This window comes from Podarcis bocagei (genome assembly GCF_964188305.1).
Source record: "Podarcis bocagei genome assembly, chromosome: 5".
In the NCBI taxonomy this organism is placed as follows: domain Eukaryota; kingdom Metazoa; phylum Chordata; class Lepidosauria; order Squamata; family Lacertidae; genus Podarcis; species Podarcis bocagei.
Genome location: NC_138129.1, coordinates 32491493 through 32511137, shown reverse-complemented (window position 1 = coordinate 32511137; position 19645 = coordinate 32491493). Strand labels below are relative to the sequence as shown.

At 43.8% G+C, this 19645-nt stretch overlaps 1 protein-coding gene across 5 annotated transcripts in view; it reads left to right on the top strand.

The window, feature by feature from the left end:
- Positions 1-19645, top strand: part of CHD6 (chromodomain helicase DNA binding protein 6) — a 108735-nt gene that overhangs the window by 19540 nt on the left and 69550 nt on the right. For all 5 annotated transcript variants that reach the window (XM_081195937.1, XM_081195940.1, XM_081195939.1 and 2 more), the window contains exon 2: positions 18950-19079. The gene's annotated coding sequence lies outside the window, so the exon portion shown is untranslated. The remainder of the gene's footprint in view (positions 1-18949; positions 19080-19645) is intronic.

Genomic DNA, 19645 nt, shown 5'->3' with positions numbered 1-19645 from the left:
TACCCTACTGATCACTTTAGATCTTTGGTGGCCTTTAATACTGTTGATGGTGGAGGACCTGCTGTGCTTTTACAAGAGCATTCTGGAAAGGTGGTGGTTGATATTTTCAGGGGTGCGTCTGAGGATGGTGTTGCAGCATCTTGAAGGGGCCTCTCCTACCCCCCCTTCTTATTCAAGATACATGTAAGAACCCTGGGTAAAATGGAGTGGAAATCAGTTTAAAGGCTCTATTCTAGCTTCCTTTACCATCTGATCTGGCTCTGTGGTTTCAGTGCTTGATTCAGATCCCTTTGTGGAAAAGCTCCTAGTTTCAGGTAAGCCGATGAGGTAAAGCCAAAGGAAAGAAATCCCTGGAGCAAAGGAGGAGGATTGGTGCATCTCTGAAGATGAAGTTTAGCCCACTTTTGTCAGCTTTGTGGCCTTGGCATGGGCGTTCAAATCCATTGCTGGGATTTTGATTTTGTAGCAGTTGCCATTCCACTCTTCATGTTGTGTATTGTTGCTTTCTCCTGTTCTGGCAACTTCTAACAGCATCTGTGCAGCTTAGCTGACTGAGATGCCTGCATACATACATGCAGAAAACGAGTCAGCCTGCCTTCTCTCTTCTGATAGAGTTACAAACTTGGTGGATCAGGGGAATGCTGTGGAGATAGTGTATCTTGATTTCAGTAAGGCTGTAGACAAAGGCCCCCATGATATTCTTGTGGAGAAGCTGGTAAAATGTGGACTGGGCAAGGAAACTGTTAGGTAGATTTGTAGCTGGTTGACTGATCAAACCCAAAGAGCATTCACTAATGATTCTTGATTATCCTGGGGAAAACGTGATAGGTGATGTGCTACAGGGTTCTGTCTTGGGCCTGTTGTTGTTCAACGTATATATAAATGATGTGGATGAAGGATTTGAGGGGATGCTCATCACATTTGCAGATTTCTTTATAAATGGAGTCTTTGAAGCAAGCACTATCCCTTGAACTTAGGGAAGGTTATGATAAATATACAGGGTGGAATTCAACAGTGTTCTCTTCCATCCATGGTTCTGGTGGTTGTCCTGACCCTGCTCCCCAACCCAATTTTGGGGGTGCTAGGAGGAGGAGGGAAGCCTCACTGTACAAGCAGAGCTCATTGTGCAGGGCTTCTGCTGACATGGCTGATTAGGTGAATCTTGTCCATTGATATACAGTGGACACTTGGATTGTGAACGTGATCCATGCAGGATGCACGTTCGCAACCCGGGTTGCGATTTGGCACTTATGCGCAAAGCACGATTTAGCGCTTCTGCGCATGCACGACTGCCGAAACCTGGAAGTAACCCGTTCTGGTACTTCCAGGTTTCGGCAGTCCGCAACCCGAAGAAACGCAACCTGAAGCGTCTGTAACCCGAGGTATGACTGTACAGTGGTACCTTGGGTTAAGAACTTACTGTAATTCATTCCAGAGGTCCGTTCTTAACCTGAAACTGTTCTTAACTTGAGGTACCACTTTAGCTAATGGGGCCTCCTGCTGCTGCCCCGCGATTTCTGTTCTCATCCTGAAGCAAAGTTCTTAACCTGAGGTACCATTTCTGGGTTAGCGGAGTCTGTAACCTGAAGCGTCTGTAACCCAAGGTACCATTGTATTCTTATTCTTATTCATTATTTATTATATTAATGAGTTGCTTCTCATGAAGCACCCCAAAGCAATGTAAAGGTAAAGGGACCCCTGACCGTTAGGTCCAGTTGCGAACGACTCTGGGGTTGCGGCGCTCATCTCGATTTACTGGCCGAGGAAGCCAGTGTACAGCTTCCGGGTCATGTGGCCAGCATGACTAAGCCGCTTCTGGTGAACCAGAGCAGTGGACGGAAACGCCGTTTACCTTCCCGCCGAAGTGGTACCTATTTACACTTGCACTTTGACATGCTTTCGAACTGCTAGGTTGGCAGGAGCAGGGACCGAGCAACGGGAGCTCACCCCGTCGTGGGGATTCGAACCGCCGACCTTCTGATCGGCAAGCCCTAGGCTCTGTGGTTTAACCCACAGTGCCACCCACGTCCCCCAGAGTAATGTACAATGCAGTAAAAAAAATGTACACAGAACAATAGCCCTGTTTAAATATCCCCATTTCAAAAATTTCCTCTTTCTTAATTCTGATCTTCCAATAAGGAACCTGTGGCTCCACTGATGTTGTTAGATTCCAGCTCTTATCAGCCTCAGCCAGCATGGTCAGTGGTCAGGGATAATGGGGATCAAAGTCCAACAAACATTTGGGGGGCCGCAGCATCCCCATGAAAACCTGCTTTCTTTTACATAATTCAGTAGTTAAATCAAAATAGACGTGCATCATGTGTACAGTTAGCTTCTTTTGGTGCAGAATTTGGGTTACCTTGCTGCTGAATTCCAGTGTGATTTAAAGGGCAGTGTACACACAGACACACTGCCCCTGCCCACTTTCCCTTGGGCCAGCACATTTTTGCATGCCTGTCGGCTGTGAGCCCTGTGCTTTGATTGCCTTGCTGCCCTTGCTACTGAGCTGCTGTTTTGTTTTCTACTTGGCACAAATCCCTGCATCCTTCTGTGCGCCCCAACAATGGAAGGAAGGTGGGGCATTGGCGAAGGGAGCGCAGAGAAAGCGGGGCCTGTTGGCTTCCTAGGAGGCCCGGGTCACATCCTGCTAGGCTTTGCAGCTCTGATTCCCGAGGCAGCGAAGTGAGAACACAACAGAGCTGCCACGCTGGAGTTTCAGCTTGGTTTCCCACAGCAAATGCACCCCCCCCCCACTCTGTACAAGAGCCCAGCAGCTGCAGTGTAGACGTAAACAGAACTTGCTGCAGAATTCTGTGGAGAGGAGGTTTGCTTCCTCCGTATCTGAAGGCGCTGAATTATCTCTCTCTGCTGCAAAACGCACCTGTCCCTCTCTCCTTTCAAGCATCTTAGCAAATTCCGGGGAAGGGGAGGAGACATTCCTCTGTGGAATTGCCTGGCATGGCTGGCTGCATCTTTCACAGAGAAGCCCTTCCCCCACTCCCCTTCAGTCCACAGGAATGTTGTTGTTTGAGTTCCCACTGGATTGCACCACAGATACCTTGCTTTCAAGTGGCAGCCGCTTTTGCTGGCCAAGACATGTCCGGCTGTGAACAAAAGCTGTGAGCTTTCCTCGCAGACCTGAGATGCTGTATGAATCTCTGCTTACTTCGTGGAATTGGAGAAGGGCAACAAGACAGGTGGCGATGCTTCAAGTCATGTACATCAATTAACAGCCTCGCTGCCAGCCAAAATCTCTTATATGGCAGCTATACCTGCAGGTTCCCATTAAAAGCCCTAACCTGTCCAGGTTGCTGTTTTGCATATAGACCGAAGTTCGGCAAGCTTTCCAGTATTGTGGCTTGTATTGGAAATACACTGCAAGTCATAAATGGCATGTGTAAATGTGCGATTTACTTACTTGTTTTTAAGTATATTTACCCCATTTTTCTTGCAAGTAAACACATTTTAATTTTAAAAACAATGCCCTCCTTTCCCTAAACCAGTGTTTCCCAACCGGTGTTCCGCGGCACACTAGTGTGCCGTGAGACGTCGGCTGGTGTGCCGTGGGAGGGAGGCGGGCGAGTCGGGCGGTGAGAGGCGGCGGCGGCGAGGATCCGCGTCGAGCCGGGGGCGGCTCCGCGGTGGTGGTGCCGAGCGGCGGGGCAGCGCGTGCAAAAGGGAGGAGCGCGAGACAGCGGAGGAGGAGGAGGCCGGCATGTCCGGGCAGCAGCAGCAACAACAGCAGCAGCAACTCCCGCCGCCGCCCCCTCCTCCGCCCGCTATCGCCGCCACCACCACAACAGCCGCCGCCGCCTCAGCTGCCGCCGTCCCTCAGTCCCTCGCTCTGCTGCCTCCTCCCCCCCCACCCCCAAAGCTTGGAGGTTCCCCGGCAAGGGGGAGGGAAAAAAATTAAAAACTTTCACTTTCGCGCGTCCCTCCCGGCGTGACGCTGCGCGCTGACGTCACGGGGCTGTAATGGTGGTGTGCCGCGAGATTTTTTTCATTAAACAGGTGTGCCGTTGCCCAAAAAAGGTTGGGAAACACTGCCCTAAACATCTGAGGCTGCTAGGAAAGTCACTGTAAAGCCCTAACAAAATGTCAAATTACAAAAAAGTGTGAGAGAAAACATGACCCATCATAACAGCAACATCATAAGACAAACCCACCCCCATAAACTATCATCACCAAAATGGCCACAGTATAACAGAAGATAAAATAAATCAATAAAAAAGGCACTGAGGGGAAACATACACAAAAACCAGCCATGGCCAAAATTTAAAGCCAAAATGCCACCCTTCCCATGACAAAAAATAGGTTAACGGGGAGCTGGTGGTGGTTCATCAGTATTCCAGAGTGTAGGAGCCACAACGGAAAACACTCGCTCATGTGCCCAGCCACTGCATTATACTTAGCAGGGGAATGTGGAAAAGAAGTATCTAATATGGAGTGAAAAGCTTAAGGAAGAAACATAAGGTGGGTTTTAAGGTACCCAGGCCTCAGGCCTTTTAGGGTTGTAAAGATTTGGGTCAGCACATTGAATCTAGCTCAGAAACTAGAAGGTAGCCAACACAGATCAGATAGAACATAGAACTCTGGTACTGTTTGCCTCATCCCAGACAATAGCGTAGTGGCAGTTTTAGTTCCACGTAACTAATGTCGTTTTGGATATTGGTGTAGTGAACATGGAGCCGCAGTCATTGGTCTTAGCTTGCATTGCAAAACTTACTCTGAAATAGCTGCTTCAAAAGCAGAATTTAAAATAAGATAGTTGTTGTATATCTGTTATTCTGCTATCAGGATGTTAGAATGTAAAAGTGGAGTGGCTTATTGGCAGAGTGGCTTATATAATCCTTGGTTTCCATTGAATTGTGACACTGGGAGCATTAGAGTCAGTGCATAAGTGTGCTGAATTGCTTGCAAGATTACTTTCATTGTCCTCTGGGTGTGTGTGTGTGTGTGTATGATTGAGGGGTTGGGCTAGATGACAGTTCTGATAGTATTAGCAATCATAGCTTTTCTGCAATAACATGGTATGTATCCCCAAACTGTCCAAAATCTGCATTGGGACAATATGTGTATTAGGATAAACCATAATGGCAGCGCAGATTCTGGAGGGCTAGTACAATGTGGTTCCATTGACTCATATCTGTCAGGATTGATGCTGCCATGTTCTAAGACAGCTAAAACCTCTGACCAGTCCCAGCTTGATGACTGTTACTGATAGAAACTCTGCTGTGTCTGTAAAATTGCCATCTCTCTGTGTGATATTTTTCATTGGGAAGCCTGCTTAGTTCAGGCTTGTTTTTGACTCAATATAAACAATTCGTTTGGGTGGTTTGTGCATTTGGAAGTATAGCTTTCACTAAAAGGTGCTGGGAAGCAGTCGGGTATATGGAGTCAGGGGCATGGCTTCAATATTCAGTTAAATGGTGTTGTGTTTGAAAGGACATCATGGTTCTTGAGGGAAATTAGTATGCTTTGTGGCAATTGAGGAGGAATGCTTCTAGCTGCTGATTGGATGGCAAAACATCTGTGAGCCCATGAATTGGCATTAAAATCCTTGCCATAAAGCAAAGTCAACGGTTTTATGGACACAACGAACTTTGCAGCCTGTAAAAAATAGGCTTTAAAACTCTTGTGAGTATTCCTTCAGTGACCTGAAGATTTAATTGGAAATGGGTAGGATTTTGAATGAGATGTCCAAGGCCCGGGTTGTGCAGCTGTTCAGTTTTATTCCAGTCATTGTACCTATTTTCATAGAATCATAGAATCATTTTTTACACATTAACCTTTGCTTCTCTAAACAAGGTATCATTTAGGAGTTTTCGAGTCTGCTAAGTTTTGGAGATGTGATAAATGTTAACCCATATGTAACACCGTGAAAAGCCCATAGCTCAATGGTAAAGCGCATCTTTTGCATGCAGGTTCAATTCATGGCATTACCTGGTGTTAGTTCTTTTTAAAAGATTTCAGGCCTCAGGGCTGGGAGCTGAGATCCTAGGAATCTGCTGCTGGGAAAGAAGATGGTGCTAGGCCAAATGAACCAGTAATAATAATAATAATTTATTATTTATACCCCGCCCATCTGGCTGGGCTTCCCCAGCCACTCTGGGTGGCTTCCAAAAAATATTAAAATACTGTAATACATCAAACATTAAAAGCTTCCCTAAACAGGGCTGCCTTCAGATGTCTTCTAAAAGTCTGGTAGTTGTTGTTCTCTTTGACATCTGGTGGGAGGGCGTTCCACAGGGAGGGCGCCACTACCAAGAAGGCCCTCTGCCTGGTTCCCTGTAACTTGGCTTCTCGCAGTGAGCTAACCGCCAGAAGGCCCTCAGTGCTGGACCTCAGTACTTTATATTCTGTTTAAAGTAGTATGCATGCTCTTCTGTAATATTGTTTGCAAGTGTGTGTGCATGGTCTAATTGCAGGTGTGTGTATAATTGCAGGTGTGTGTGCATGTATGTTTGTGTGACAGAGAGAGAACATGTGGGAGCAGTTGCATGTTTTTAAAATGGATTAAATTGTGTTTCAAAATCTAAACATTAAAAATATCTATACATAAATATCAACACACCCACCCCACTCACACATGAAAATAAAAAGTTCACCACAGCCAATAACAAACAAACAACCACACTAGGCCAACCCCAACCTCTATTACCACCAAAGGAATGCAAGCGAATAGTAAAGAGAACCCACACAAGCAACACCGACACAAAACCCCCCACATACGTTAAGTAGAATAGAAACATTGCCACCCGACCCCACTCCCACTCACCAAGCCCCCCTCCACCTCTTTCCCCCTTTTCTTCCTAATGTAACAGTAATGTCTCAACAAATGAAACTGATCTGTAGAAAATGTAACTTGGGAAAAAAGACATTGCACATCCTTTTGTAAACCAAGAAATCTTTAATAAGAAATATGTTAAAAAAACAACAACATAAAAAATATCTTTGTGGGTTTAAAAACTAACTTCCCTTTTAGTTCATCTTCAGGTTTTCACTGGCCATTGGGTGAACTAAAAATAAAACAAAACCATGTGTTCAGTAGCTGGCCCATTTTTTAATGCCGAATGTGTCTCAGTACAGGTGTGTTGATGGGAAACACAGCAGGCACAGATTAGATTGTGTGGAAACTCAGAGGGTTTCCATACAGTGCCATCCATCCAGGGCACGTTGAGCGCTGTGATCTAAACCACTGAGCCTCTTGGGCTTGCCAATCAGAAGGTCGGTGGTTCAAATCCCTTTGACGGGGTGATCTCCCATTGCTCTGTCCCAGCTCCTGCCAACCTAGCAGTTCAAAAGCACACCGGTGCAAGTAGATAAATACCGTATTTTTCGCTCTATAACACGCACCTGACCATAACACGCACATCGTTTTTAGAGGAGGAAAACAAGGGGAAAAATATTCTGAATGATTCAGTGGACGTATCATTTTTGTGCTTCATGCTGTGGCCACAGACATGTGATCTGATGGTGAATTTGGGGTGACCCAATGCAAAAATCCTGAGAATCCCTGTGGATCCATGCTTTGTAACCACGTTTTTGCACCATTGCAGCCCCAGGCAACAGTGGGTGTGTGATTTGGGGGGGGGCAGGCTGTAGCCATGGACATGCTATGTGCTCTGATGGTGAATTTGGGGTGACCCAATGCAAAGATCCTGAGGATCCATGTGGATCCATGCTTTGTAACCACATTTTAAGTGGGGAGGGAAGGAAAAACACAGAAGGCTAAGAATGCAGGAGAGGGCTATAACGTGAGGAAAGGAAGGCAAAAGTTTTCCCCCACCCACCCACACAAGCCAGCCAGCGTGCTCTCTCTCTCTCTCTCTCTCTCCCTCTCCCTCCCAGCTGCATGTTTTCCGGCTGCCTGATATATACGTATTTTTTTTAACTGCCTTGACAGAAGAAAGCATTTTAAATGCATTAAGAACTATTTAGCAGCGAAACCTAAGCTTTGCCATCCCTTAAGAGGTACAGACACTGTAATCTTCCAGATCGCATGAATTTACAGGCAAAACACTGTTTAAGGATTTCATCCTTTTAAATGGAAGAAAGCATATTTGAATGCTGTGTGTCTCCAAAAACAAAAAGCAGGAAGTCAAATCAGAATTTTAAGCCGAACCTGTAATCTCTCTTCCCTTCACAAACATTGTTCCCTCCGGAGCAGGGACAGGATAGAACGAAGGACGCTCTGCTTTTCCCCTCTTCTTGCCTGGAGGGGAGGGGCTTTCCCTGCTCTTTGTTCCGTTTGAGCAAACACAGTAACGAAACAGAGGGGGTGGGCAGTAAGACCCTGAGGCAGAATGCAGGAAAGCCACCACTTCCTCTTTTCAGGTTTCCCTTCTCACTGAAGCGCGGTTTGATTTTTGTCTGATTTTTCGGCTCCAGGGACCACACATTCGCTGCATAACACGCACAGACATTTCCCCTTCCTTTTTAGGAGAAAAAATCTGCGTGTTATAGAGCGAAAAATACGGTAGGTTCCACTGCAGCGGGAAGTAAATGGTGTTTCCGTGCACTCTGGCACTCGTCACGGTGTTCCGTTGCGCCAGAAGCGGTTTAGTCATGCTGGCCACATGACCCGGAAAGCTGACTGTGGACAAATGTCGGCTCCCTCGGCTTGAAAGCGAGATGAGCACCGCAACCCCATAGTCACTTTTGACTGGACTTAACCGTCCAGGGGCCCTTTACCTTTTTACCTTTTTTTACATTAAGCCAAATGCATTGCAAAATGGCAGTTGTACAAATGGCAGAACAGTAACTGAAAAGCCACATAGTGCACAAATAAACAAAAACAACAGCGTGAAAACTAAAGAATTGTGTATTTTCAAACAGGTTGATTGATTTCACAAATGTGATAAAAATACAGAAAGTTACTCCATCACTCAGAAAATTGTCCAAACAAATGGCTGGCTCACAGGGAAGGCAAGATAAACAAAACATTGTATTTAGATAAAGATTACAGTTGGTGCAGAAAGGGGACTTTTCTTTCTTTAACGTAGATACGTACCTTGTGTGTAGCTGATGCACATCTGTTTTCTCACCAATAATTTAGGTAGGTATTGACAAGAGATCATTGCCGTTCTTAGTTTCAGATAGCTGCTAGACTGGTGTGATGGCAATTAGCTGCCCATGAGCACCTTGTCTTGAACTTCCTGGAGAGATGGAGAAAATAGTGGTTGTTCTGAGCCTCTTCCCTTGGTAGCCTGATCTGTTGTCCAGGTCATGCCATTGGGATGATGAGTTCATATATCCCCCTCGCTTTGTTGTATATGCTCGGAATCCTATGGGGATCCTCTTGGTTGCCCTGTTATTGTTGGCATCCGTCTTTCTCGGGAGACAATGGAGGAGTTGCGCTTTTGCGGGTGAAGTCAAACTGTTGGAAGATTTCAGCGCCTGCTGTATGGGATAGACATGTTTTGTTGCAGCTGGGGCAGATGAAGGCATCCGGTTGTGCTGCTGCAGATGCACCATGGCATTTCTTCTCTCTGCGCTCCTTCCTGCTCTGTATAACAGAAATAATATATGTACATTTGGATATTACAAGGGGTTTGAGCGGCATTAACAAAATTCTTTCTGAGTGAAGGCTTTCTGGCAGATTTCTGAATACAAATTCATGGAAGCTAAGATTATGAATGGATACTGATGGTTATGTGCTTCCAGGTTCAGACACAACATCCCTCTGAATATCAGCTGTTGGGAAGCAACGAACAGTCTTGGTCTCAATTCCTGTTTATCAGCTTCTAAAAGATTTCTAGTTGGCTGCTGTATGAAAGAGGATGGTGAACAAAATAGGTATTTTATGCATACATACAAACAAACAAACTTTTATTTGTACGCCACCTTTCCATAGTTCAGAACATGCTAAAGGTGGCTTACAACATGAAAAAAATACATAACCTCAATGCAGCAAAAGTAGTATTTAACAATAAATTAAACATTTAAAAATGCAAAACCGAATGGAACAATTTGTTGACTCTTCTTATGTGTCTGGGCTTATAAGGTGTGTACTGGTATGATTTTTAGCCAGTCACGAGAACCCCAGAAATACTTACTCCTCTTCCTCCCTGCTTTGGCTGGCCCCTTGCACCTCTGCCTTCAGCTACCAGATGCACTTTTTTGACTTGCGGTTTTTCTGTATTAAACTTTTATTGAGGTCAGTGCCAATACAGTGGTACCTCGGGTTAAGTACTTAATTCGTTCCGGAGGTCCATTCTTAACCCGAAACTGTTCTTAACCTGAAGCACCACTTTAGCTAATGGGGCCTCCTGCTGCTGCTGCGCCGCTGGAGCACAATTTCTGTTCTCATCCTGAAGCAAAGTTCTTAACCCAAGGTACTATTTCTGGGTTAGCGGAGTCTGTAACCTAAAGCATATGTAACCTGAAGTGTATGTAACCCGAGGTACCACTGTACGTGTAAATTGAAGAGGTAAAATTTCTCAAAAATTATTTCCAATAGAAAATGTAGATTTCTTAGAGAAATTGGTTTTGTTTTGTTTTGCAGTTGGTGTAATTTGCTATCGTTCTAATAAATTAATGTCTTAAATACTGTTTGTGACTTGACAGGGGGGAACAGTGGTGCTCTCTGGTCACAAAAAAACCAATTATTGAAGAACCTGTTACCATGGTATTTCTAGTGTTGGTCCTAGTGATGCTCTCTTCTTTATGGGCTCTCTGTTTAGCTGGGCTTCCACCAAGCTGTACGGTTATTTTCTGTTGTTGTTGTTCCATATGTATGTTTTGAAAACACTATAAACAAAGATTAAATATAAGTCACAGTTATTTGACAATAATTGACCTTGTATTTTTGATACATCGGTCCGATGCCCAAGTCGTATGTTTCCTGTTCAGCATAATGCACTGGCATAGATGCCATATATTCACTGGGTGCAAAATGAGTCTGCTTGGATTTTGGGGCGGCATGGAAGGTGGTCAGGACATTTAATGCCTATATTTTACCAGTTCCACTGGGAATTGGTAGATTTCGGGGCCCAGTTTAAAGTGCTAGTATTGATCTTTAAAGCCGTAAAACGTTTGTGGCCAGTTAATCTGACTGACTATCTTCACCAATATGAACCCACCCATGCAGTTACAAAGCTTTAACGTCCCGCTTTGTAAAATTTAGATTGGCGGGCATAAAAGGCACAGCTCTTTCAGAGGCAGCCTCTCCTCCGTGAAATTCCTTCCCAACACATCTGTGTGTATGACCCATCAGTACAGGATTTTAAAGGGATCTTAAATACCCACTTATTGCAAGCTGCTTTTTCATAAAGATTTTATGAGCTGCTGAAATTGTTTGAAATTGTTCTAGCTGATTTATAACGGCACATTGCTGGCCTACATATTGGTTTAAAGTACTGTGTCAAACAGGTGCTTTTAATGAAATGTGATATTGTATGATTATTTTATGTAAGCTGCTTTTTAAGGGCTTTGCTAAAAATATTTAAGTAAAATAAATAAATAAAAACTCAGCCAGTCATGCTTTGGAAGTATGCTTTCTGTTCCTCTGTATGGAATCTGCTTGCTCTCTGCGCTCTGTTGTCCTTTCTTGCTTTTGTATGTTGCCTGCCTTGGGAGCTGTTGTCTTTCAGGTGTTGCTTCACCCTGTAGAGACCATGTCTTTTCCTGTCTCTCTTTCCATCTGCACTTTTGCGTCATGAAATGTTAACTAACTTAGTTGGTCTTTAAGGTGCTACTGGAAGGAATTTTTTTATTATGAAATGTTAAGGGATAGAGAACTGGCATGAATCTACTTGTGCCCATTAACTGCTGTCCTCTTCCCCTGGTATTTGCACTATTGCTGTCAAGATTGTGTGTGTCAGATGTTGTAAGGCCTCCCATAAATCCACTCTGGAGAGCCCCCAGAACAGTGTGGGGGGCGAGGAGGTGGAAGATTGTAACTGACAAGCTGAAATTCTTACACTGACGAAACAATTGTATTAATGCGATACTGAGTTCCACCCAATTATTTTTTCTCACATGCTCCTTCTCCTGGTGAATATTTGCATGGAACCCTCCCCCTAAGAGATGAGGAAGAATAAATAAATTTGGGCCAGCCAGACGACATCACCACCACAACATTTATATCCCATCTTTACCCAAGGGAGCGTAAGGCAGCACATATGGTTCCCCCATCGCCATTTTATATTCACAGCAAATGGCTGGCCCAAGGTCATTGAGTAAGATTCATGGCTGAATGGGAATTTGAACATGAGTCTCTCAGAGCCTAGTCCAGCACTCTGAACCACTAAACCATGGGTGGGATTCACCTAATCACTCCTTTTAGCAGAAGCCCTGTGCAATGCTTTCTGCTTGTACAACAGGGATTTCCTTCTTTCTTCCTCTTTCACCCTCTAAGACGGGGTGGGAGTCAGAAGAACCCCGAGAACAGTATTCAGTGAGAGGAGAGAAGACCATTTCATTTGGAAGGTTCCAATGCCTGTACTGATGGAATGATTGGAAGTGTGCGATATTGAATTCTACCTTATGAGCCTTACCATTAGAACAAGTTCCATATGTCTCATCATCAGGTGACTGCTCAAACCACGTGATGTTGAGAAAACAGGCAGGGAGATCGTTTTTTGAATCTGCTCTTGGGAGCTGAGGGCTGTGCCTAGATTCAGCAAGTAGCAAGTATCTTGTGGAAAGTTTTTAAACCAGCCTTCTCTACCCACTCACCCACTCTGGTGAGTAACTCTGCAGTAACAACATGGGTTTGTGTTTTTTTTGTAGCTGGGAAGAACAGTTTTCTTCACAAGAGTAGCTTGCCTCAAGCTAGAAATAACTGTTTGCCTTTTAGAAGAACGATATGCACTCCCTGCTCCATGTTGCAGACATGCCACTCTCTACCATGTGACTCAGCAGAGTGTGTTGACTAGTTATGGCTTCTTCACCTGAATATGCTTTCTTCTAGTGTCCTCTCCTGCATCATAGTTCCGTGAGCTTGGCCTTCCTTTTTACTCAGGATAACCTTCCCTGCAAACTTGAGCTTCGTCTACCAGGTTACCCAGTTTGTACACTGAGGACTATTGCAGGCACATACTAGGAGGGATCACCACTAAGTTCCAGATTTTATTAACAAATTTGCATGATCGTATAGTGGATCCAGTTGGAGCCCATTCAGGGGTGTGGGTGGCCATAGCATAATCTGGACCTGGAGGGTTTGAGTAGGTATCTTGGTCATGAAGTACCAGTAAGCAAGGCAGTACAGCTTTGTTGACGAGAGAAAGGCAGAAGGCCAGCAGTCCAGGGGTTTTATGCTACCAGGTGGCTGATACTACATGTAGCTCCTCCTTTCTGTATCTGAAGAAGGCTCTGAGGCTTTAGCACACACAGCTTATAGCAGCGTTTCAGGCTGGGTCCAGCCTAAGGCCTTCAGGCTTCTGCTTCAAGCCTCAGAGTCCCTGAAGTTATCTTGCACCTTAAAGGTCTAGCTCTACTTTTAGAAATCTGCGGTGGACAAATTAACAGACTGTTGCTGTGATGTGAATACATAATAGCATACAGACAAGCTGCTAGTACCAAGATTAGTACTGTAGTACTGCTAGCACAATGGTGATTTCAACTGCAATGCAGAAGTTGTTTATGCATCTTTTTGCTTGTTTGTTTTTGCAAATCTGTCCTCGTGGGTCTGAATGAGTCACTTTTCATAGCTGAAAAGTACATGATGGGTAAGAGATATTTGTCAACTTCTGATTGAAATCTGCTGCCGACGGTCCAGCAAAACTTGGCTGTGATTATACAGTGGAGCATTTGTGGTCCTTGCATTTCTTACTCTGTCAGCTGTGTAGCTTGAGGCTACCATGGATAGTATCTGTTCTAAAGTAGATTGAAGTGGATTTTGTGGATTCGGTAACAGCTTTTCTCCTGTATGTGTTATGTGTCTCTGAGAATTCCCAGGAGAACCCAGACGGAAAGGATGCATAATTGGAACTTGATTTTGTTTCAGCCTCGTTGGAGGAATGTGTCACACTTGGGAAAATGAAAATAAATCAAAGAGAGCAGGGTAATAGGCAGCTGCTTCAATCCCAGCAATGGTACTAGCAGAGAGTCGGCTACTTAGAACAGCCTCAGTGATGATTCAGTTGCCCACTCTGATAGTCTCACCTGTTAGGAAATGTTTATTTCTGGCTGTGTTGAATGTAGCTTGATGCTCCTGCTTCTGCTTATGGGATGATTTTGCATCTTGATAAGGAATATCAATAGTATTCTGAGTTAACATAAAAACCATCATGGAATGAAGCATAAAACCTGTCCATTTCTAATAATTGGCAATGAAGTTCAAATTAAACAGTTGAAACACTTACGTGGTACACCAGCAAAAACATCCTTATCTTCATGAGAAAACTGCAGCTCCATTAGAAAATTAGGCAGCCTCGTTTGAAATTAAACAGAGATTTTAATCTCTGGATATTTAATGCAGAAGCGGGGATGTTGGCATATCTGCTTGTCAAAGTGTACAGGTGGATCTTAAATTGGGATGCTGGGAGGTTTTGCACACAGGAATAGTGCAGTAAAGGAACAAAATCTGGCAGCTTTTTTTTAAGGATAGAGGAGAGGCACATGCTTAGTGGTGATGGGAAAAATCATGTCCCTCATGAGATGGCCTGCCAAAGTGCCACTGTGAAAGTACACCATTGGTTATTGGAGGTCAAAAAAAGGGTTTGGGGCACAAAGAAAAACCTGCTTTGTAGGAATGTAGCCTTTATCCCCATCAAAGCAACAACATGGAGGCACAAATGAATAGGTTGTAAAGCAAGATGAGTTAGGAAGAAACATGCAGAAAAAAATAGTACTGATGATAGATGAAGAATAATAAGAAAGGAGATATACAACTGGGACTTAAGCTCCTGGACAGTAAGAAGGTATTGTGGCAAGTAAAGCTGCATAACAAATGAAGCATTGCTCAAGTGGTGTGCCATGATTTTTGCAAATATATTCCTTTTTCTCCAGCACTGTGCTCAGTTCTGCTAGTTTACAACAGAAGGCAGCTGTGCACAGTACTGATGGGTAGGCATCTGAGAAATCTTACATGTTTGTGTGGTTTTAGTTAAGGTGATAAATTAACTTTACATTGCATAAATGTACAAATAATACTTTAAAAATGACTAACATGTGGTTTGGATGCAGCTACTCTATTCTGCAAGAGTGGAGTTACCTATTGATATGGTCTGCCCTCTGAGACTTAATGGAATCTGATGGCTTCCTGAATGCTGGGAGGGATTTTCTAGCTGACATGGCTAAAGCTCAAATCTCACTTGTGGAATGGTGAGATGCACAGAGCCGTTGACACAATTGCTCCTATCTATGTGGAGTGTGTATGTTAACATGGTACTCTAGTGACCAGCATGTGACGAAACAAGAGGGTCAGCATCTAGAGCTCAGGTGACATACATCTCAGTATAGACGTGGTTGCACCATCAGGACTACCATGTGGTAGTGAAGAAAGCTTGCTTCTCTGCCACCGTCACATCAGTCTGGCAGATGAATGAGGTTTCGTCATTCAAGAGAGCATTGCTCTGACATCTCTGGAGACCTGCTGTAACAACTTTACAAGGCCCTTTAGAGACAAAAGTGTTCAGATTTGGACAGTGGTGGTGTCCAGTGCACTGTCCATTTCATTTGTACTGGATCACTTTCAATTATTGTGGCCTGAGGATGTGACCAGCTGCTTGAAAAATTGTATCTGGCCACCTGCCCCGTTGACCCTTCCCCATTTTGGCTTCTTAGAACTTATCACGCTAATCATCTGCAGTGGCTTCCAGTTCACTTCCTAGCCTAAGTCAGTGTGCAGATCTTGTTGTTTAAAGCCTAAAAAGCTTGAGACAATTTTACCTGATGGATCTCCTCCTCCTGTACTAAATTGAATATTGAGAGGCTCTGCTGAAGGTGCCCCCACCAAGAGAAGTTATGTGGTTAGCTACCAGGTAAAGGGCCTTCTTTGTATTGGCACTTGGTTATAGAATGCCACCCCCAGAGACGATTGCCTGGCACCTTCCTTGTGGTCTTTTCAGTAGCAGGTGAATACATTTGCAATCCACTGATTTTTAGATCTGTTATATGTTTTTAGTGATGCTGTGTGCTGTTTCTACCGCTGGAATTTTTATGCTGTTTTTATTCTGTGGTTTTTATTTTATTTTATTATGACACTGGGTAATATTTTATGTTAGACATACTTAGAGTAAGGTCCATTGAAATTAATGCACTTAAGTGGATTTACTCTAATCAATATTGGATATCACCCACCATTGTTTGGTGACTTACAGATAAAATATTTTGTAATGGGATTCTTATCCTTTTGGCGCTGTGTGCTTGTTGGTAGTTGAGAGATCATCATCTGCACTTGATGATATGTTAAATTTGCACAGCTGAGGCAGGTTCTTTTACTCTTGATACTTATGAAGGGTGTACTTGAGCTGGTTTGCAAATCATCTCTTGGTTAAAGTCTTTGTACCTAATGGATGCAGCAAATTTGAGGCTCTTGGGCTTTAAAATAAGAGGTTAAGTAAATCAACTTTGCTGGGTCGTCCAGCGTTTCTGGGCTGGTGCCATCCTGTGGAGACTGGGTAGCTTTGCAGCCTTGTGCAAGCTTGATTTAGAAAAATAAAAAGATGGAGAGGCTGCCTAATGCTTCCAGGAAACTGAGACAATCCTCTCCTTGCTCCAGACATGCCTTTCTGGGTTCCTTGACCCCACCTTTCTCTGGCTTTGCTGAGGCATTATTTCCATAACTGATTCCCCCCTTCCCACTCCACCCAATTAAGATGGCAGTAATGAAGCCCATATTATGCATGCATGGTGGAAATTTGACCTGCAGAAAATTCCCAGCATGCTGTGCTCAACTAGCCTGCTCCTTGTTCTCTGGCTTCTTCCTGCTGCTGTGTTGCTTGCCGTGTTCTTTGTCACATGGCTTTCGCCTCCTAGCTGGGGAGCTACTGTGCGGCTGTAACCACTTTGGAGTAGGAAAGCAAAAGAGACACAAAAGAGATCGCCGCTGCTTATGGGAGCAGCATCAGCCCAGTTTCTCTGCCTGAGCAAAAAAATGCTGAGCATGGTTTAAGCAGGGTTATTCAGAAGGGCATCGATATTGTTCTTCCAGAAGCTGTAATGATCTCCAAATTGAGATTTAATTTTTAGGAAAAAAGAGATTTGTGTTGGATTTATTTATCCACAATAAAAGAAATTAACAAATAATCTGGTGGCCTTAGACTTTTTGGTCTGTTCATCCCTCTGCCCTAGCAATCAACCAGCAACTCTAGCTTTATAGCAGCCAGTTTATTTCATTTAGTTACTGAATATATTTACTGTGGTACCTCAGGTTACAAACACCTCAGGTTACAGACTCTGCTAACCTGGAAGTAGTACCTCAGGTACTTTACCTCAGTAGTACCTCGGGTACTTTACCTCAGGATGAGAACAGAAATCACATGCCTGTGGCGCAGAGGCAGCGGGAGGCCCCATTAGCTAAAGTGGTACCTCTGCTTAAGAACGGTTTCAGGTTAAGAACGGACCTCTGGAACGAATTAAGTTCGTAACCAGAGGTACCACTGTATGTATGTGTGTGTGATATATATATATATATATGTATATATATATATATATATATATGTGTGTGTGTGTGTGTGTGTGTGTGTAATAATTTTAACTGATTTTCTTTTCTCATAGCAATTATTCAATATCATCATTTAACATCCATTTTCTGCTTTCCCCCCTCCCTGTTGACTCATTCTGAGTAATACCCCTCCCCACCTTCTCACTATATAGAAGGGTCTGGCAACTTCTGTTTCAGTGTATCTGAAGAAGTGTGGATGCACACGAAAGCTCATACCAAGAACTAACTTAGTTGGTCTTAAAGGTGCTACTAAATGTAAGATGTGATTAATAAACTCAAGCAGACAGTGATCTGAATTACAGATGGCTCAACTTTATTGACTAGAGATATAGGGGGATTTTTGGTTCAGGCATTGGGCGTATATTTGTTCCTGCTCCCAGCCCCCTGGACAAATAATAATAATAATAATTTAATTTAAAAATGCTCAAAAAACCCCCTGGATTTAATAGTGATCATAAATGCCTCGGGTCATAGCAATTTTTTATATTCAGAGTTTGGAACTATTATTGTTGTTGGGCCTGGGCACAAGAGACAAGGCGTGTAAGCATAGAGTTCTGTGTATACTGCCAAATGTTTCTAAATATGTATTTGTGAGTTGCTCTCTGTCAAAACAGGATCTTCAGTCCATTGAACGATTGAGGATGGAGACTCTTATGAAGAGCCCTGTTCTTTTGCCAGCACTGTGAACTGCACCACCCATTTCAGTACTTGGGAAACTGAAGTGAGCTTGGATTTGGTTTTCACCCATCCAGGGCATCAAGTTCGGAAGGCAAAGTAAATCCCTGTGTTGGAGAGATCAACTCCAGGGCTGAAACCAGAGTGGGTGGGCATGGCATTTAGAATTTATTGCTCTGCAGCACAAATTGAAGCAGGGGTAGAGCTATTTGAGGGTTGCTTGCAGTATCTAGCGCATGGCCTCTTTTGCATCTCAAAGAGGCTGGGCTTCCAGTTGACTGTACTTGTTTATAGTCACCAAACCAACCTTGTCAGTGAAAACCCCCTGCATCCCTTGAAATGATCTCTGGGAAAGTTGGGAGAACCCCCAAAACAGCATGGAGAGGGAGGGTAGAGGGGAATTACTCTGTCTGGCAAGCGGCAATGCTTGCACAAATGGAACATTTGTAATTACACAATGTTAAATTTCACCCACAGCATACACATAATTGAACTTGGCATATGGCTGATTGTCATGTTTCTCGCCAGTCGTATTTCAACCTTAACTACTACACCACTCTGTCACATGTATTGTTTTGATATTTAATGGATAACATTTATTTCCTAATTGTGCTGCTAGGCTGACTGTGTCTGTTTTGGTTATGTCCCTTCCCCTTCCAGGATACTGAAATGAGAATGGCCTGGCTCTGACCCCAGAGTGTGCACATTCTTCTTTTCCCCGCTTTCCAACTAAAGAAGATCCTTCATCCCTCTCCTCCTCAAAGAAGGCAATGTATTGCTCCTGGAGAAGGTAAATGTGTGTTTCTCAATCTGCATAGGTATGGGAGAGCAGGAAGTGGTCTCCCAACTGTTGCCGGACTTTTATAGGGCCATATTTTCAAGTGGGAAAGGATATTTTTAATTGGTAGAGTACTTCCTTTTGTTTCTATAAAGCCCCAGTATAAATAATAAATAAATGTTTTGTACCCCACCCATCTGACTACTTTGCATCTCAAAGCAATTGCACACATTGCATAACATCTAATAGTGTTTATACTCAGCAGGTCACTAACCAACTCTCTCCCTCCCTCTTTAGTGTATCTGTATGTTGTATGCATTAACTGTCCCCCCCATTACATTTTTTAATGTAGAATTAAATAAATCTTAGACGTATCATTAAGGTGCGTAATGTATGAGGTTCCCAAAGGATCTGAATGGCTAAGGTTTGGAAGACCTCTATTTAACACTCTGAGAAATCCCTGTTTGACATCAATGGGATGGATAGACCCCTGATAAGCCTTCAAGGGGTGGGGAGCTACCATCTTCCATGACCATAGGCAATGCTGACCGGGTCTGGTGGGAGTCCAGTCACATCTG